We start from the raw sequence: 14,022 nt of genomic DNA, 5'->3' as shown, positions 1-14,022 counted from the left end.
CAGATAAAAAGTTGCACGAGCTTGTGTGAATGAAAGGCTGAGTTTTCACAAGGTAGCCATACAGAGGTATGTAGGGAAGATGTGTATTTTTTTTCTTATTGCTTGTGCAACAATGAAAAAAATGTTTGCTTCCCATTGCATTATATAAGAGCAGATTTAGTGGGAGGACCCATCAAATTGTCCACTGTTCAATTTGTCCAGGGTGACAACTTTAGCTGTACCATAGTAGAGCCATCATTTTTCTGTGGTAGCTACACCTGGCAGCTATGACCTGACATAGAGAAACTATGAGTTTCTCTGAAGTCCTTTGGCCTCAGTGGGTCAATACTGCACACAGTTTGACTCTCTGAGCCCTGTGCTGGGTTAACATGCTTTGCAGAAGTATTAGGACCATGGAAATGTGAGTATTTGTACAACCTTCTCAAGGCAGTGACCTTGTCTATGCTGGCAGGCAAACTAAATTCAAGCTGGCTCCATAACTGGAGTACCATTGTGCTGCTCTTCTGCTTCCAAATCTCAGCACTCCAGCCTTAGTTTCCAACCTTGCTAAAGACCGGACTGGCAGTGTCATGACATGAAATGCGATGGTGATAAAATCTAGATCTGATCCAGAGGAGTGGGCAGTGCTGCTCCGGAGTCTTCTGCTGAAATGCTTCTGCAACCAGGAAACACCAAGTTGCCAAAAGAAAACCTTTTCACAGAAACGTGGTCTCTTCCCCCCAGATTTTGTCAGGGAAGATCTGAGAGATCTTGAGTGGAGTGCTTATCCAAGCAGGAGAGAAAAACAGCATGGCTGGACCTCCCCCCTTGCCCACCTAGGGCACCTTTCTGGAAGCAGCTCTCCATGCCAGGTGGAGCAAGACTGCTACAAGCAGCTCCTGCTCCCTGGAGCTGGTTAAGGTCTTAAGTGCAGAGAAGCTCTTTCAGATAAGACCCCTCTTTCTGCCTGCAGATCTCAGAGGTGATCGCCACAGCTGAGACTCCAAGCAGCTCTGTGGAAGGGCAGGTTGTTGTTGTTGTTTCCACTTACAGCTGGGGGATCAGCAAGGCACCGAGAGGCTAATGTGATGTGGCAAGGGTCCTGCTGTGAAACTGAGAAGCTGGCAGAAGAGGATGGGTCTCTCCCTCCCCTGTGCGTTTGTCAGTGCTCTTCCTCACAGGTTGGGTGTAGATGCTGTAAAGCAGCTGTGAAGGCTTTTTAACTAGAGGGATTACAGGTTGACGGTTGAGAATTAATAAGGCTTATGCAAAAGAGATGGCCAGATCTTGCAGGTTGTCCTACAGCAGCATGATTGTGTCTAGCAGCTGTCACAGGCTGCCGCCATAGTGGCCTTAAATACCAAATTTGTGAGAGATTTCCTTTCTGCCTCTCCTTTTCCAGGCAAAAGGGGAGGGGAGTGCAGACTGGCAGGAGGGAACATCACACCTGAAAGCACCCACAGCAAATGGTGGCACCTTGGTGAGCTGAGCAGGCTGATGTGCATCGGGTGCACTGGTCATGCAGCATGGGCTGCAGCCACAGGGCTCGCCTTGCCACAGCAGCTGGCCACGCATTGGCCCCTGTGGGCTTGCCCCAGGACCTGGGCTCTGAGGAGCCCCTTTCAGGAGCCCAGGCTCAGGGAAGGAACTCCTGCTTTTGGTGATACATCTGCGCAAGTCCAGCCACAGTTGCTGCACTGACAGTGCCACACGTGCATGCTGGCTGGTGAGCTGGACGCAGCTGTGCCCCTGGCCACCCGTAAGAACACTGCAGTGTGCTCAGCAGGTAGAGAAAGCCTCTCCATCCAACCTGACCAGACTTGGCTGGTGTCCCTTTGCCCAGCATCACTGAGTGCGGACAGCCCCATCCCTGTGCGAGGCCATACAGATCCAGATCAACAGCAAATCCAGCACATGGACACACTCCTTGTTGCACTATGTGGCAGGTTTTAGTAGTTAATCTGACTAGCTAGAGCTAGTGATGTAGATTTTCTCCTTAAACACATGCATTAAAACACACTGCTCTAGGGATTCTAGATTAGACAAAATGAATCACTCCTCACCAAAACAGGGCTGAAGGACCATGACAGATGAGGCAGTATCACAAAACCAGGACACACAATGTAGCCTAGATTTTTCCCATTGCTCCTCCGTGAGCACACATCTGCTTACCAGGCCTGGAAAGGATCTCCCAGGTTGAGAGCAGCCACCAAGTCCCAGCCTCCAAGTCCTTCCCAAGCTCGGCAGTGGTCCTCTCCTCTGCGGGGAGTGGCAGCGGCACCTTGTCAGCGCCGCGCTTGGTTGCCAGCCCGTTTCGGCTGCCCTCTGCTTGTAATTGTTAACTTGCTGGGAGTGGGAAAGCTCCGGCTAGCGTGGGTAGAGCTCTAACTCTGAGGCGCTCCCGAGAAGCCGAGACGCAGGAGCAGGGCCTCTACCTGCAAGGTAAACCGTCGCAGGTTGCCTCGGCCCTTTCTTTCCCCCATCTTTGCGTTTAGGCTCCCTTTGCATTCTTTTATCATGCCGTTTCAGGTCTTTCTGTTGTCGTTTTTGGTTTTTGAAATTTTAGCTGTCATTTGAATGGCTGCTCTCTTATGCCAAAGATTTATTTGGAAATTTATGTACTCCCATAAATTAAGCGTTCCCTCTCAGCTTTCAGCCAGGCACGCCTAGGCTTGCACGCAACCTTAGAACAATACGGAGAAAGGTTATCATGACTTACCTGCCACAAATTGTCTATTAATAGCACCATTTATGTACTTTTTTTTTTTCTCTTCGTGGCATGCTTTCCCTACGTCCCCCTCTTAGCAGTTTTCCCCATTTTTGTGTGCTTTGTGTGGAGGACAGGGCAGGTAGAAAAGAGGCGACCTTTTCATCGCTGGCTCTGCCCCCGTGTCCCCGGTGCTGCCTTCCCCACGGGGTGTTTGCAGGGAGGGTGGGACAACGAGCTGCTTGCTGCCTGGTAAAACATTGACCGGCACAGGCAGCCGTGGCCACGGAGGTGCCGGGGGAAGCAGGCGGCAGGAGCCCGGCGGCGGCCAGCACCCACGGGAGCACACCGGCTTCTCCCCAGGTACCATTTCCTACTTCCATTTTTCCTCGCTTTGGGAGGTAGAAGGGCAAGGGTGCTTGGTCGTCAGGTTTGCCAAAGGTTCGCTCCCTAGAAGTCGGAAGAAGAGTTAGCGTTGTTATTTTGTGGTTTGCTTGCGTCAACTGTAGTTGACTGCATGGTGTCATCTAAAGCACGGGTTGATTAACCCATGCTTGATTAGCAAGTTGTTTTGATTTTTGGCATATCTTCAGTTAAAAAAACAAACAAATGAAATTAATGCACGGTTGCATTTGTAAACTTCATGGTTTTCTAATAAAACTCAAAACAGCTGGCTTCTGCTCATCTTCTAACTGAAGAGTAGGAACAGGAGTCAGAGTTTCTAATGAAAATGTGCAGTCTAATTATTGCAACAGGGATGTGGGTAGTGACTCATGCTGAAAAATACTTGCTGATTTTTGAACAAGCTTTGCAAAAATAGGCAAAGTGACTAATTTTTTTTCAAGATTATTTCCATGTTCCAAGCCAGTAGACACAGGAAAAAATATCAGGATTTAAGTTCCTAGTACTCATGTGCCTTTGAGAGAGGTGAAGCTGAATAGATTCAAGTAATTGTTTTAAGTTTGCTCAGTGACTGAAAGTTTCTACCACACCACGGAAGCTGACTTGTTCGTGCAGGAACCATCCTCCATGTGTGCATTGCTGGTCTGGATGTGTCTTTATATAAGTACATATGGTGACTCCCCAGAAATAACCACCTTTTACACCCTAGGTGACTGTCAAGTAATCCTGAGAGGGGAGTTTTCACAGAGGGTTCGGTGTGAAGTGCCTGAAGCGTAGTCAGTATTCACAGTTTATTTACAGTGGGGTTTGTGTACAAAGCAAAATGCAAGAAATAGATATATTTTTTTTTTTAAATTGTTGCTTCCAGTTTATCAGTGTCGGGCCCTAGCTGTGCTTGCTGCTTGCTTCAGTCCTCCCTGATGTGACAGATTTTGTTGGTGTGTTTGTTAACTGGGCTTGCACATGACATGCTATTTATGTTTAGTAAATGCTCAGTGGTGTTAGGCGGTACTGAAGTGTGGTAACACATTTACTTTATTAGAAGTAGCCTAAGTGTGGCTTCAGTTTTTAGCAGTACTAAAAGTCCTAGAGCAAAGCACATGAAAAAAATTACTGGAGAACAAAGATACTGGATTTCCCACAAGTCTGCTTTAAAGGATTGAAATGTAATTCAAGACAAATTTTGGTAAAGGCTGCACGGCAGTTTCAGTCGGTCGGTGAATTTGTAGACGTAAAGCATGACTATGATTAAAGCGTGTGATTTTCTTGTGTGTCATAGCTGATGTGTGATTCTTGCCCTCTCCTCCCAGGAATGGTGGTTCCAGTATTTGGTACTTAACTGGACTGATGCAGAAGTTTCCTTTGCAGTAACTAAAGAAAGAGTTCAAATCTTATCGCAGAGCTCACAGAGACTGAATTTAAATAAACCAAATATCTAAAACAAAAGACAGTGATGACAATGTTATCTTGTCTATTTTCATACAAAGCTAAGGTTCTAGCTGGTGACTATAAGGGAGATTATATGGCTTAAATGGAAGGAATAGGACTGTTGACAAAATCTGTTCAGTCTTCGAGTCCTGTTTGCACTGCGGAGGACTTCTTTTGGAGCAACTCCAACCCCTTTCCATCTCTGGATCAAGGAATCGAGGAAAAACATTACCAATAGACAAGGTTTCAGGACAAGGGGGCCATAACTATCTGTAAACTATGAGCGACTTAAATTGTTTCAGTAAATCATAACATATTGTTATGCGCTAAAACGAAGCAGGGAGATTTCATTTCATGAGCTGCGTTTTCAGCACAGCTGTTTACCAAGTTTCAGTTGGTTAAACCTGTGTACATATGCTGAAAGGAGCCGGGCTACACAGGGGTCACGAGGACAGCCTGGTCTGCAAAATCTTTTTCGGGACATACAAGGTGGAAAAGATAAAGAATAATGCTTCGCCTGGGCTGGTTACACAGTCGCTAGTTAAAAAGAAGTGTGTCGTCACCCTTGAAGGCCATTCCTGTGACACAGGTGTTACTGCTAGACCTATGCAAAATAAAATATAATGGATCCCACAGAGATCTTACAGTGACACTTTTCCAAATTTCCCTTCATGGGAAAGCAGAAAGATTTATATTTGAACTAGAAATGCCCATAGTAAAGGGATATATTAAAATGTGAATAATCCCTACAGATACTTCGGAAAGGAGTGATACTTGGTCAGCAGAGATGCTGATTATTCAGATGGCAAAAAAAGGAAACGCTGCCAAACAAAAACCCACAGGTGACCAGAATTACACAAGATGAGCAGGGACGTGGCAAAGCTCTGCCGTCTCTTCCCCAGATAGGGCCTGGGATACCCACTTTCCTGCGGTGCCAGGGCCCCACATGCCGAGCAGAGCCCGGGCAGGGGCAGGGGGAGCCTTCGGCCCTGCTCTCCATGGGCGGGTGACAGGGCTGTCACCAGGAGGGTGCCACAAGGAGCATCCAGGCTGTGCCCCAGTGACCTCCTGCACTCCAGCGCTCGCTCCGGCAGCTTTCATTTGTTTGTTGTGCTTGTTTGTGTAGCAGCCATCACACCACCAGCGAGATGTTGCAGTCGCTTTCCTTGATTCTCCATTACAAAGATGTTCACAACAGATCACCTGTGTCGGGCAGGTTAAGTGGGGTTTGCTGTGCTGGACCTCTTTGTTTAAGGACATACCCCAAGTGGAGACCTTCACAGTCATTTTTTTCCCCTGTCCCAGCAGACACATGGCACCTGGGTAAGGCTGTTGCAGATGCTTTGGGCTTGAGGCAGAAGAACAAGCGCTGTGCGGTCTCTGGCAGGAGTCTCGTTCTTTCCATGGCTATGCAGCTCCCTGCGTTTCTCTCTCTGAATATTGGAAAATCTTTTCCATAGCTGTCCACTTGTACAACACCCACGTGACCAGAATATCTCCTTTGTGTGACTTTGGGAGCAATTTAAAACATTAGCATTTAATTAGTTTACTATCTTAAGGCAAAAGTGTGACTTTATTGGGGGATTTTTGCCTTTTATAGGAGTAAGAGTTTTCTGAGGGAAACAATTTACCTTTTCAGAGCCAGTTGCAGAAGCACATTTTTGTGACAATAACCTGTTTTTCCTCGTTCTGTTGCAGTGAATGAAACGATCAGGTAAAATACAAACCTTAAAGGACAGTGATTAGAGACAAGCAAACTTACCCTTGCACATTTCCTGCTGAGCATAAGTACTAGTAATGCATTGAAACCCCACCTTTTCAATTTTGCTAAAATAACATAAAGTGTTAACCCATGAATTGCAGCTGAACATGAAGTATAATTTCTGCGAAATGAAGTAACTTTAATTATTTTAATTACCAAAATTATTTTGTGCTGGATGCATGTATATGCAGTTCCCAGTGATGTCAATGAGAAATGAATGCTTAGATCTTGGTTTAGTTTTTTCTTCTTTGCAGCGTGTACTTTCAGTGAGAATACTTCGTTATGCAATTTGTTGCTTTCAGTAATAACTTTCAGAACTTTTGTTCTCATCGGAAGTCAGGTGTCACACAGATCAGAGGGCAGCATATAGCTGATGATTGAAGATATCTATCCAAATGAATGGCAGCCCTGCCCTCCCCTCCCCATTCCTGGGTCACAATGTTTCCCTTTACTTCCAATATTTAACAGCAGCTGTCAATATCAAACAGTATTTGCTTACACGCTGGAAGGCACAAGTAGAAACAATAACCAACAATTTTAGCAGAAATAATTTTTTTAATGGCTGTCTAAACAAGGGCTTACTTCTCATACTACAGTATCCTGACTCATGTGGATTTACTGGTCATCTTCTCTGCATCTCCCAAGCTATGAGAGTGAATACAAAAGACACTGAGCAAAAGCTGCAGTGCCATTTAACCTTCGTATTTGGAAGGAATCAAGTTTGAGAGGTCGTCAGATTGCCTCTCTTGTATCTAATGAGTATTTGGCTTAAAAACGAAAACGCATTGTTCAAATCAAAACCTTTTGGTTGCTGCGTGAAGGAAGTCATGTTTTGCAGATGGGAAGCCTCTACGGACTTTTCACCCTTTCTGAAGAGCTGCAGAGAACAGTCATTATTCCAGTCTTTCCTACCTCCGGCAAAGATATTATCAGACAAATGCTGTGGCACTATAGCAGTGATGTATTTTTTTAATGGTCTCCAGAAAAAAAACACACATCTTGCTTGGATCTTCTTTCCTCTGGGCAGTTTTTATAATTGCAACTGAAAGCAGCCCCAGCAGCAGCCCTGAGACAGACTGTCAGCTGGGATCATGCTAAGCTTTACTGAACTGAATGCTTTCACCTGAAAAATTTGGGATGCTTTAAAGGGAAAATTGCTATGTAAACATTCTGCAATGCACAGAAATAGCTTTTTCTAACCTGGTTTATGGCACTGTTGCTAATGCTTTTCCAAGCCATACTCAGGGCAGCCACTCTATCGTGAAGCTCTTCCACTTGAATGGCTCCCAGAGATGCTCAAACCACAGCTGTAGTGGGCAGACAACTTTATAAAGCTGAAACTGAGGATTTGACAATAGAAAATTCATGGATAGGCAGCTACAGGTTGAGTTTAATGGAATTCTCAGTCCGCTGGTGTCAATCGGTAGGATTGATAGCTAAAATCTCAATTCTGCAAACCCTTTCCTACCCAGTATTGAGTTTATCCCTGCTAGTGTTATGTTTGGGAACTACATTTCCATTATGTACTGCATACCAAAGGGGCTTCACCAGGCTATGCGTATGAGTAAATGCTGTATCTGATTGGACTGTGCCTGCCTGGGCCGTTAAATAGACATAACAACAAGGAAGGCTCTGAATGGAGTTCCAGGGCAAAACTCCTCTGCAGTACTAACCTTGTAGAGGTGCCTATGGACCTTTACAAGTCTCTTCAGGCACTACATGTGCATGAAAATGTAGGAAGAGTGCCGGGGATTACTGCATGGGAAGCTTGTTTGCCTTGGTAGTGGGTACCATTGGCACGGATGGTAGGGATTAGGTACAGTGAAAGCTACTGTGGAAGTAGCGTTACCACTACTTCCTTTTTACTTCAAACTTTTTGTCAATCAGTTGTGAAGCACAAAGCTTATCTCTGCGTTGGCAGTCAGGTGGGAATCCCTTAGCAAGGGGGACGTTGTTTAAAACTGTGTGCTGTAAGTACAGGCATAATCACAGTGGCTGCAAAAACAGTATCGTGGGTAGGAGCACGACAGGATCAAGCACATCTACCCCAATGAGGAGCATCACCAATCCCAGAACTCTCTGTGGAGAGGGCATGAAATGGGGGGCGGGCGTGGGGGAGCCCTGCTGCCTTCTGCCACGAGGAGGGCTGGAAGGCAGGGAAGGAGCTCTGGGCACCCGGTATCTCAACACAACCCTGTGAAAAAAATCCTGTGGAGGGGAGCAATATCACAGAAACAAATGGGGAGAGTGGTGTGTGAAGGGAGTGGGAGAGCATCAAGAACTGTCGACGTCCAGCCGTCTGGACGTCGAAGGAGCTGCTTGTCTCAGGGGGCGTATCACACACTGTAGCAGAGCAGGGTCATCTGGGTGTAAATCTGAGACAACAGTGCTAAGGAACAGGTAAAAGGGCCTAAATGAGCCTGTCGTCTTGATTTCTGCCTTTTCTTCATCTTTCTACTTCTGAAAGGCTTAAGCTTTGTTGTCCTGTGGTATCCTCCGTACACCAAAATACCAGACGTACCACACCCGAGGGGGCAGGATTTCTAGAGGTTTACAGGCAATACGGTCTCTCCTTTTCACAATCTGGAGATAAGGGAAATAGCCAATAAATCCAACAGAAATGTATTTTGACAGGCTCAACAGGCTACAGTCCTCTTTGGCAAACCCCTAGCGGGGTTTGACCCTTGACTAAAGTGAACTAAGCCCCTCCTGGTCCATTTTGTGCTGTGCAGTTGCTCTAATGAGGCTGAAGAGAAGAATTTCTCAGGGTGAAAACCATCATTGTGATTCTGTACTAGCGCCATAATTACAGATAGCCACCATTAAAACCAGAGTCACGTGCAGCTGTTTAATATGGTGCTGTTCTATATGCTAAGTTTTTTCGCTCTAGGTAGTAATCTATTTTCTGCTGCGGAATATTTTGATGTAAACGGCTGGTCAGTTAATGCAGGTGTTGGATACAAATATTATGACTCTCACTAGCTGGAGTTATGTACATGTCTACACAACAGAGCATTTTTCAAAGTGACTGCTTTCTGCACGGATGTAAAGGACTTTTTTTCATTGAAGAGTGTGTTTCTTTTCAGTTAGTTTTTAAAATGGCAAATAGAAAGGTGAGCAGCCTTTTGCAAATGGAAGCAGGAGACATAGAGAGCTTTCTTTTAAATTTCATGATGACACATTTCCCCTATGGAAGAAAAGAGGGAAGGCATGGAAACGAAATCCGGTTAAGGCATTTCAATTTACGCTCGTTCAACACTGTAGGCTCAGCTCTGCTCTTCATTTGCATTCAAACAAGGAAGTTTCAATAAAGAAATTGTTGAATTACTTGGGAGTGTCTTCACGGCAGTGTGAAAACACATGAAAGCTCTTCCTTGCATTAACTGGAGTGGAAGGGAGGTTACTGAGACCTCTGGCTGCATTTTGGGAGAGACAGGTAGGGTCCACATTGCAATTGTGTCAATGTAGGTGAGATTTAAACTGTTTTCAATTGCTTCGATATTTCGCTGCATTGGGAGTCTAATTAGAGGTTTGTCTTACGGAAAACTGAAGAACTAGGTTAAAAAGAAGTCAAGAAGGAATAATCTCAAAAACATGCGTAATAATCATTCTTAGTCAAATCTTAGACTTTCTGATGGACGCTAGCAGAACTGACAAACTCACGCTTTCATGACTTCTCCCCTTTCTTCCCGCATGGAGGCAAGCAGCCTTCTTAAAATCCCACCTGATGATGGCAAGGGGTTCTGTGTTAGCACGCCGTAACAGCACTTCATGGTGCAGCACATCTCCATTAGCCCTGGGCATGTCGCTCTCTCCAGAGACCTCACTAGACTTTGTGTCCAGAGTCCATGATTGCGCTGCCTGGCAAGTTATTAACTGGCACTTAAGTTTATCATGCTGCTGAACTTTAAGGCCTGATGGTTTTGTTCTTGAATATACTGAAGATGTGTGTTGTGTTTGTTGTTTTTTTTTTAATAAAAGGGGGGGAAAAGATTGTTTTGAAGAATTCACATTTTGCAGTGTTTTAGGAAGTCAGATTTTGATAGTGTTTTGGGAATAGAGTTGTGCTAACATGCCAGGCTATGGGAGATAGGATCTGCGTCTTCCCTTTTGTTTTTCTGCTTGTCCAATCCAGTTCTAGGGAGTTTGCTGTTTTGTTTAAACTCAGGTTTTCCAGAGTTGTAATTATGTAAATTACTTATAGTTAGTGTTATGTTTTTGTGAGTGAAGTCCAAGTAATTAAGAAAAGGGTTATTCTTATAGACTAGTTTCTGGGTTAAGACAGTAGGCATATCTTTCTTAAGGGAAGTGAAAAATTGAAAACATGTCTGATTTGTGTCCCTCAGACTGTTAGCATGCAAGATCTGCGAGTTTGTGTAAGGGGCGGGGGGGGGCATCTGCAAGGATCTGACAAACAGATTTGCAAGCGCGTCAATGAGTTCAACCTCCCTCTGCTTCTCCTCTTTAATGCGGGCGACCACCTTGACTCTGGAAGACAGTTAATGCTCCATACTCCAATATCTGCAGGTGGAGTCTGGGTATTAGAGATGACGGCAGCTCCCGACAGAGGAGCCATCGCACGTAACTCAGCAACTAGCATTTGGCTGTTCCAGATCTAACTTTCATCTGATTAAAAAAAAACAACGCACATACAAAAAGCCCACTACTTTTTTAACTAAGCAACTTTATAAATGCTAAATATTTTCAGCTGTGAGGGCAGCTTTTTGAGACCTCATATGAGCATATTACATCAGTGGTATTTTTATGTGCAATAGATTTTCCTGTTTGCTTATAAAAATATTTGGGAGTAGCAGTTTTTAGTCATATAGCTAATTTATAGTGTGTATAAGTGTGTATAAGTCGCCTGTCAGCTCTGTCAGTAAGAGATGGATAGGGTCAAATATTTGGGGGCTTTTTTAGAAAATTAATGTGGGGTTGAGTAAAAAGGCTGGGAGTTGCCTTTTTTTTTTTTTTTTTTTTTTTTTTTAAGAAAACCATCACCAGAACAAATGTACCCGTCTGGATCATCTCTTCAAGTTGGCTTTCAAACAGGATTTATTTCTGATTCACGAGCACGCTCTATTTCTCATTTATTCCTCTGGCTGCTCATGTGAAAAAGAACAGACACAAATACTGGGAAGATGTGACCCCTTCCCTGGGCCGAAAATCAAGGCAAATGCCCAGCAAAGGGCAGGAGAGCTGCAGGTTGGCTCACAGTCCCAGCACGTTCACGGTGGCTCCCTACCCAGGTCCAGCACCAGATAGGTCCAGTGGAGAGATGGCAATTTTGCCTTGCTGATGGGGGCGTCGCGCAAAAACATGACCAGTATTGACTGGGCTGGTACTGAAGGGGGAAGCATTCAACCCTCTGCAGGTTCTTTAATATGGCAATTAAAATATCTCCCACCATGTAAAAACGCGCCATCAGTTAACAGGACACTCTGACTCATTAAATATAGCCTTGCCAAAATCGTTTCTCAGGGTGTTCCAGTTTCTTGCTTGGGTCATGATGTTAAATCATTACTTGCACTCAAAATCTATGAGCCAGCTACTCGCCGGTTGAATAGACCCATAAACACAGCTGTGCTGGCGGCTGCTTTTTAGAAGGTTTTTCTCCAAGCATTTGGCTTGACTTTTAAAAATAGCCTGTTTCTTTTGTGCAGTTTCTCATCTCCAAGGCATGACCCCCTTGTTGAAATCTGATTGTGAAATAAGACTTTCCTGTTCACCTGCTAGCAGCGGGATGCTCTCTGTATGAGACGGGTGTAAAAGCACAGTATTTCATTTGTGGTGTTCGGAGAATTGACACTGCCGTGAGGTGTCTCTGTCTCCTCTGCTTGCCTGTCTCTTCCCAGGGGAAGGTGCCATTTACATTTGTTTAGAGTGGGTTTTTTTGACCACTTGCACTGCAAATGGCCGTGTGAGGTGGGCAGGCGTGGGGATGTGTATATTAATATTTATACCTCCCTCAAAATGCTCCAATGCTAGATGCGAGTTTCTTCACATTTATAAACGAAATAACCTCTTAGCTGTAGGCCTCCGTTTCATGTAACTGCTCCACTTACAAGGAACCAGAAGGAAAAGAAGTTTTGTCTCACCTGAGCCCAGGTTATTTTTTTCCTGGCAGGTTTCAGTAGAATCACACGAAGTCTTTTGGTGGTATGACACCAAATATTTGCAGCTTGCGCCTCAGATTTCCAAGTTTATTTAGCCTACTGGACATTGTTTTTGTTCAGAGTAATTTCTGTAACCAGCAGTTTTCACTTACATTTACTAACTATGCTGTGGTGCTTAGGGGAAAACAAAACAAAACAAAAAGTAGGTAGCAGACAATTTGTTCATTTAAATTAATATAATTTTATTATTTATATCAGAAGTTGCGATTCTCTGCTAACGCTTCTGGAGCAGGTTGGCTCGTCCACACAACATGTGTCCCAGGTCGTCTTTAGCACCTGTGATGACCCCCCTAGTCCGAAGGCATGATTATGATTTCTCATATGATTTTTGTTAGCTGTGAGCTCCTGAAGTGTAGCAGAGGGGTGTGATGAAACTGAGGGCGTGCGTTTGGCTGAAGCGTGGAGTCACACAGGGACACCTGTGGGTGCAGGGATCCTCTTGGAAGGCTGCGCTGCATCATCCCAGGCCACCACACCTGGCACGGGCTAGTCCATTTTGTCTGTGCCTGGAGCCACATCTGGGCTTTGTTCAGGAATAGCTGTTTGGTTCTGTCCAAAAGAGGACCCAAAAGCAAGCATTGATGTGGTGCGGATGCTCAGCAGACCAGGACAGAGGATGACCTGGGGAACTGCGCTGTCACATGGTGCAGAGCGCATGGGACTGCCCTGAGCTGCTCCAGGCATCAAAGTGGGCAGAGGGTGTTACCAGCTGGGGCAATGGAAAGGATACACGTGCCCTCTTCTGCTCTCTCGCAGGCTGAAGGGAGGTGCAGCGCAGGCAGTGGTCCAGCCCTTCCTCCACTGTGAATCTCCTCCACCTTCCCCTTGTAGGAATAAATGTAATTCTCAGGAATAAATGTGATTCTCCTTCAGAAGGGAGTGTCTGCAGCTTGTCCACAAGAGAGAAGTGCTAAGTAGGGGGTTATGTGCTTATGTTATGGCTTTTTGAGGGTTTTTTTTAAACACAACATAGTTTTGATGGAGATCTCACAGTTTCAGTTAAACTTTCATGTCCAGGATGTGATTTCTGGGCCAAACCAAGAGAAAAAAAATGCTCCAAAGCAGACAGGAGGGCAGAGAACCCACCTGAGATGTGAGACCCCCAGGAGCAACCTGTGCCCTGGCTATATCAGCTGGAGCTCTTGCATGCCACTCTGCCACCTAACTGCAATGTACTCATTTTCCCCAAACCACATCTCTGGCTGTTGGTTCCTCTTTCTGAGCTAAGAACTGACACCAGGGTTTGTAAAACATTGTCCTCCCAGCTTGACAGGCACTCCTGACAGGTAGTGATGGGTTCCCTTTGCTCCTATTATAAATTTTCCCTGCTTTCATGCTGTTCCCTATTTTCTTTGATAAGCCCCTCTAAATGTGTAGTTATGGTCTTTTCTGTCTGTGCGGTTGAGCAAGGCTGGATTTCCCTGTTCTGATGAGAAATAAGAGCATTGTTTGGTATTAAATGACACGGTTGTTTTGGTGCTTTTGCTGCTTTTGAGAGTAAGAACATCAGAAACAAAGCCCTGTAATGGGATAATAAATAAACTGGGTTTTCCCTTCGCTGAAATAAA

General features: G+C 45.1%; 1 protein-coding gene across 5 annotated transcripts in view; it reads left to right on the top strand.

Moving 5' to 3' along the window:
• The window catches only part of RBM47 (RNA binding motif protein 47), an 81,675-nt gene that overhangs the window by 33,890 nt on the left and 33,763 nt on the right, over positions 1-14,022 (top strand). Inside the window, exon 1 of one of the 5 annotated variants that reach the window (XM_063336583.1) lies at positions 2,934-3,049. The exons of the other annotated variants lie outside the window; for them this stretch is intronic. The gene's annotated coding sequence lies outside the window, so the exon portion shown is untranslated. Of the gene's footprint in view, positions 1-2,933; positions 3,050-14,022 lie in introns of those variants that run through there. 5 annotated transcript variants of the gene reach the window in all.

The sequence above is a fragment of the Chroicocephalus ridibundus genome, chromosome 5, assembly GCF_963924245.1.
Source record: "Chroicocephalus ridibundus chromosome 5, bChrRid1.1, whole genome shotgun sequence".
Taxonomy (NCBI): Eukaryota; Metazoa; Chordata; class Aves; order Charadriiformes; family Laridae; genus Chroicocephalus; species Chroicocephalus ridibundus.
The sequence above is the reverse complement of the archived record's forward strand: the minus strand, read 5'-3'. Positions and strand labels throughout refer to the sequence as shown.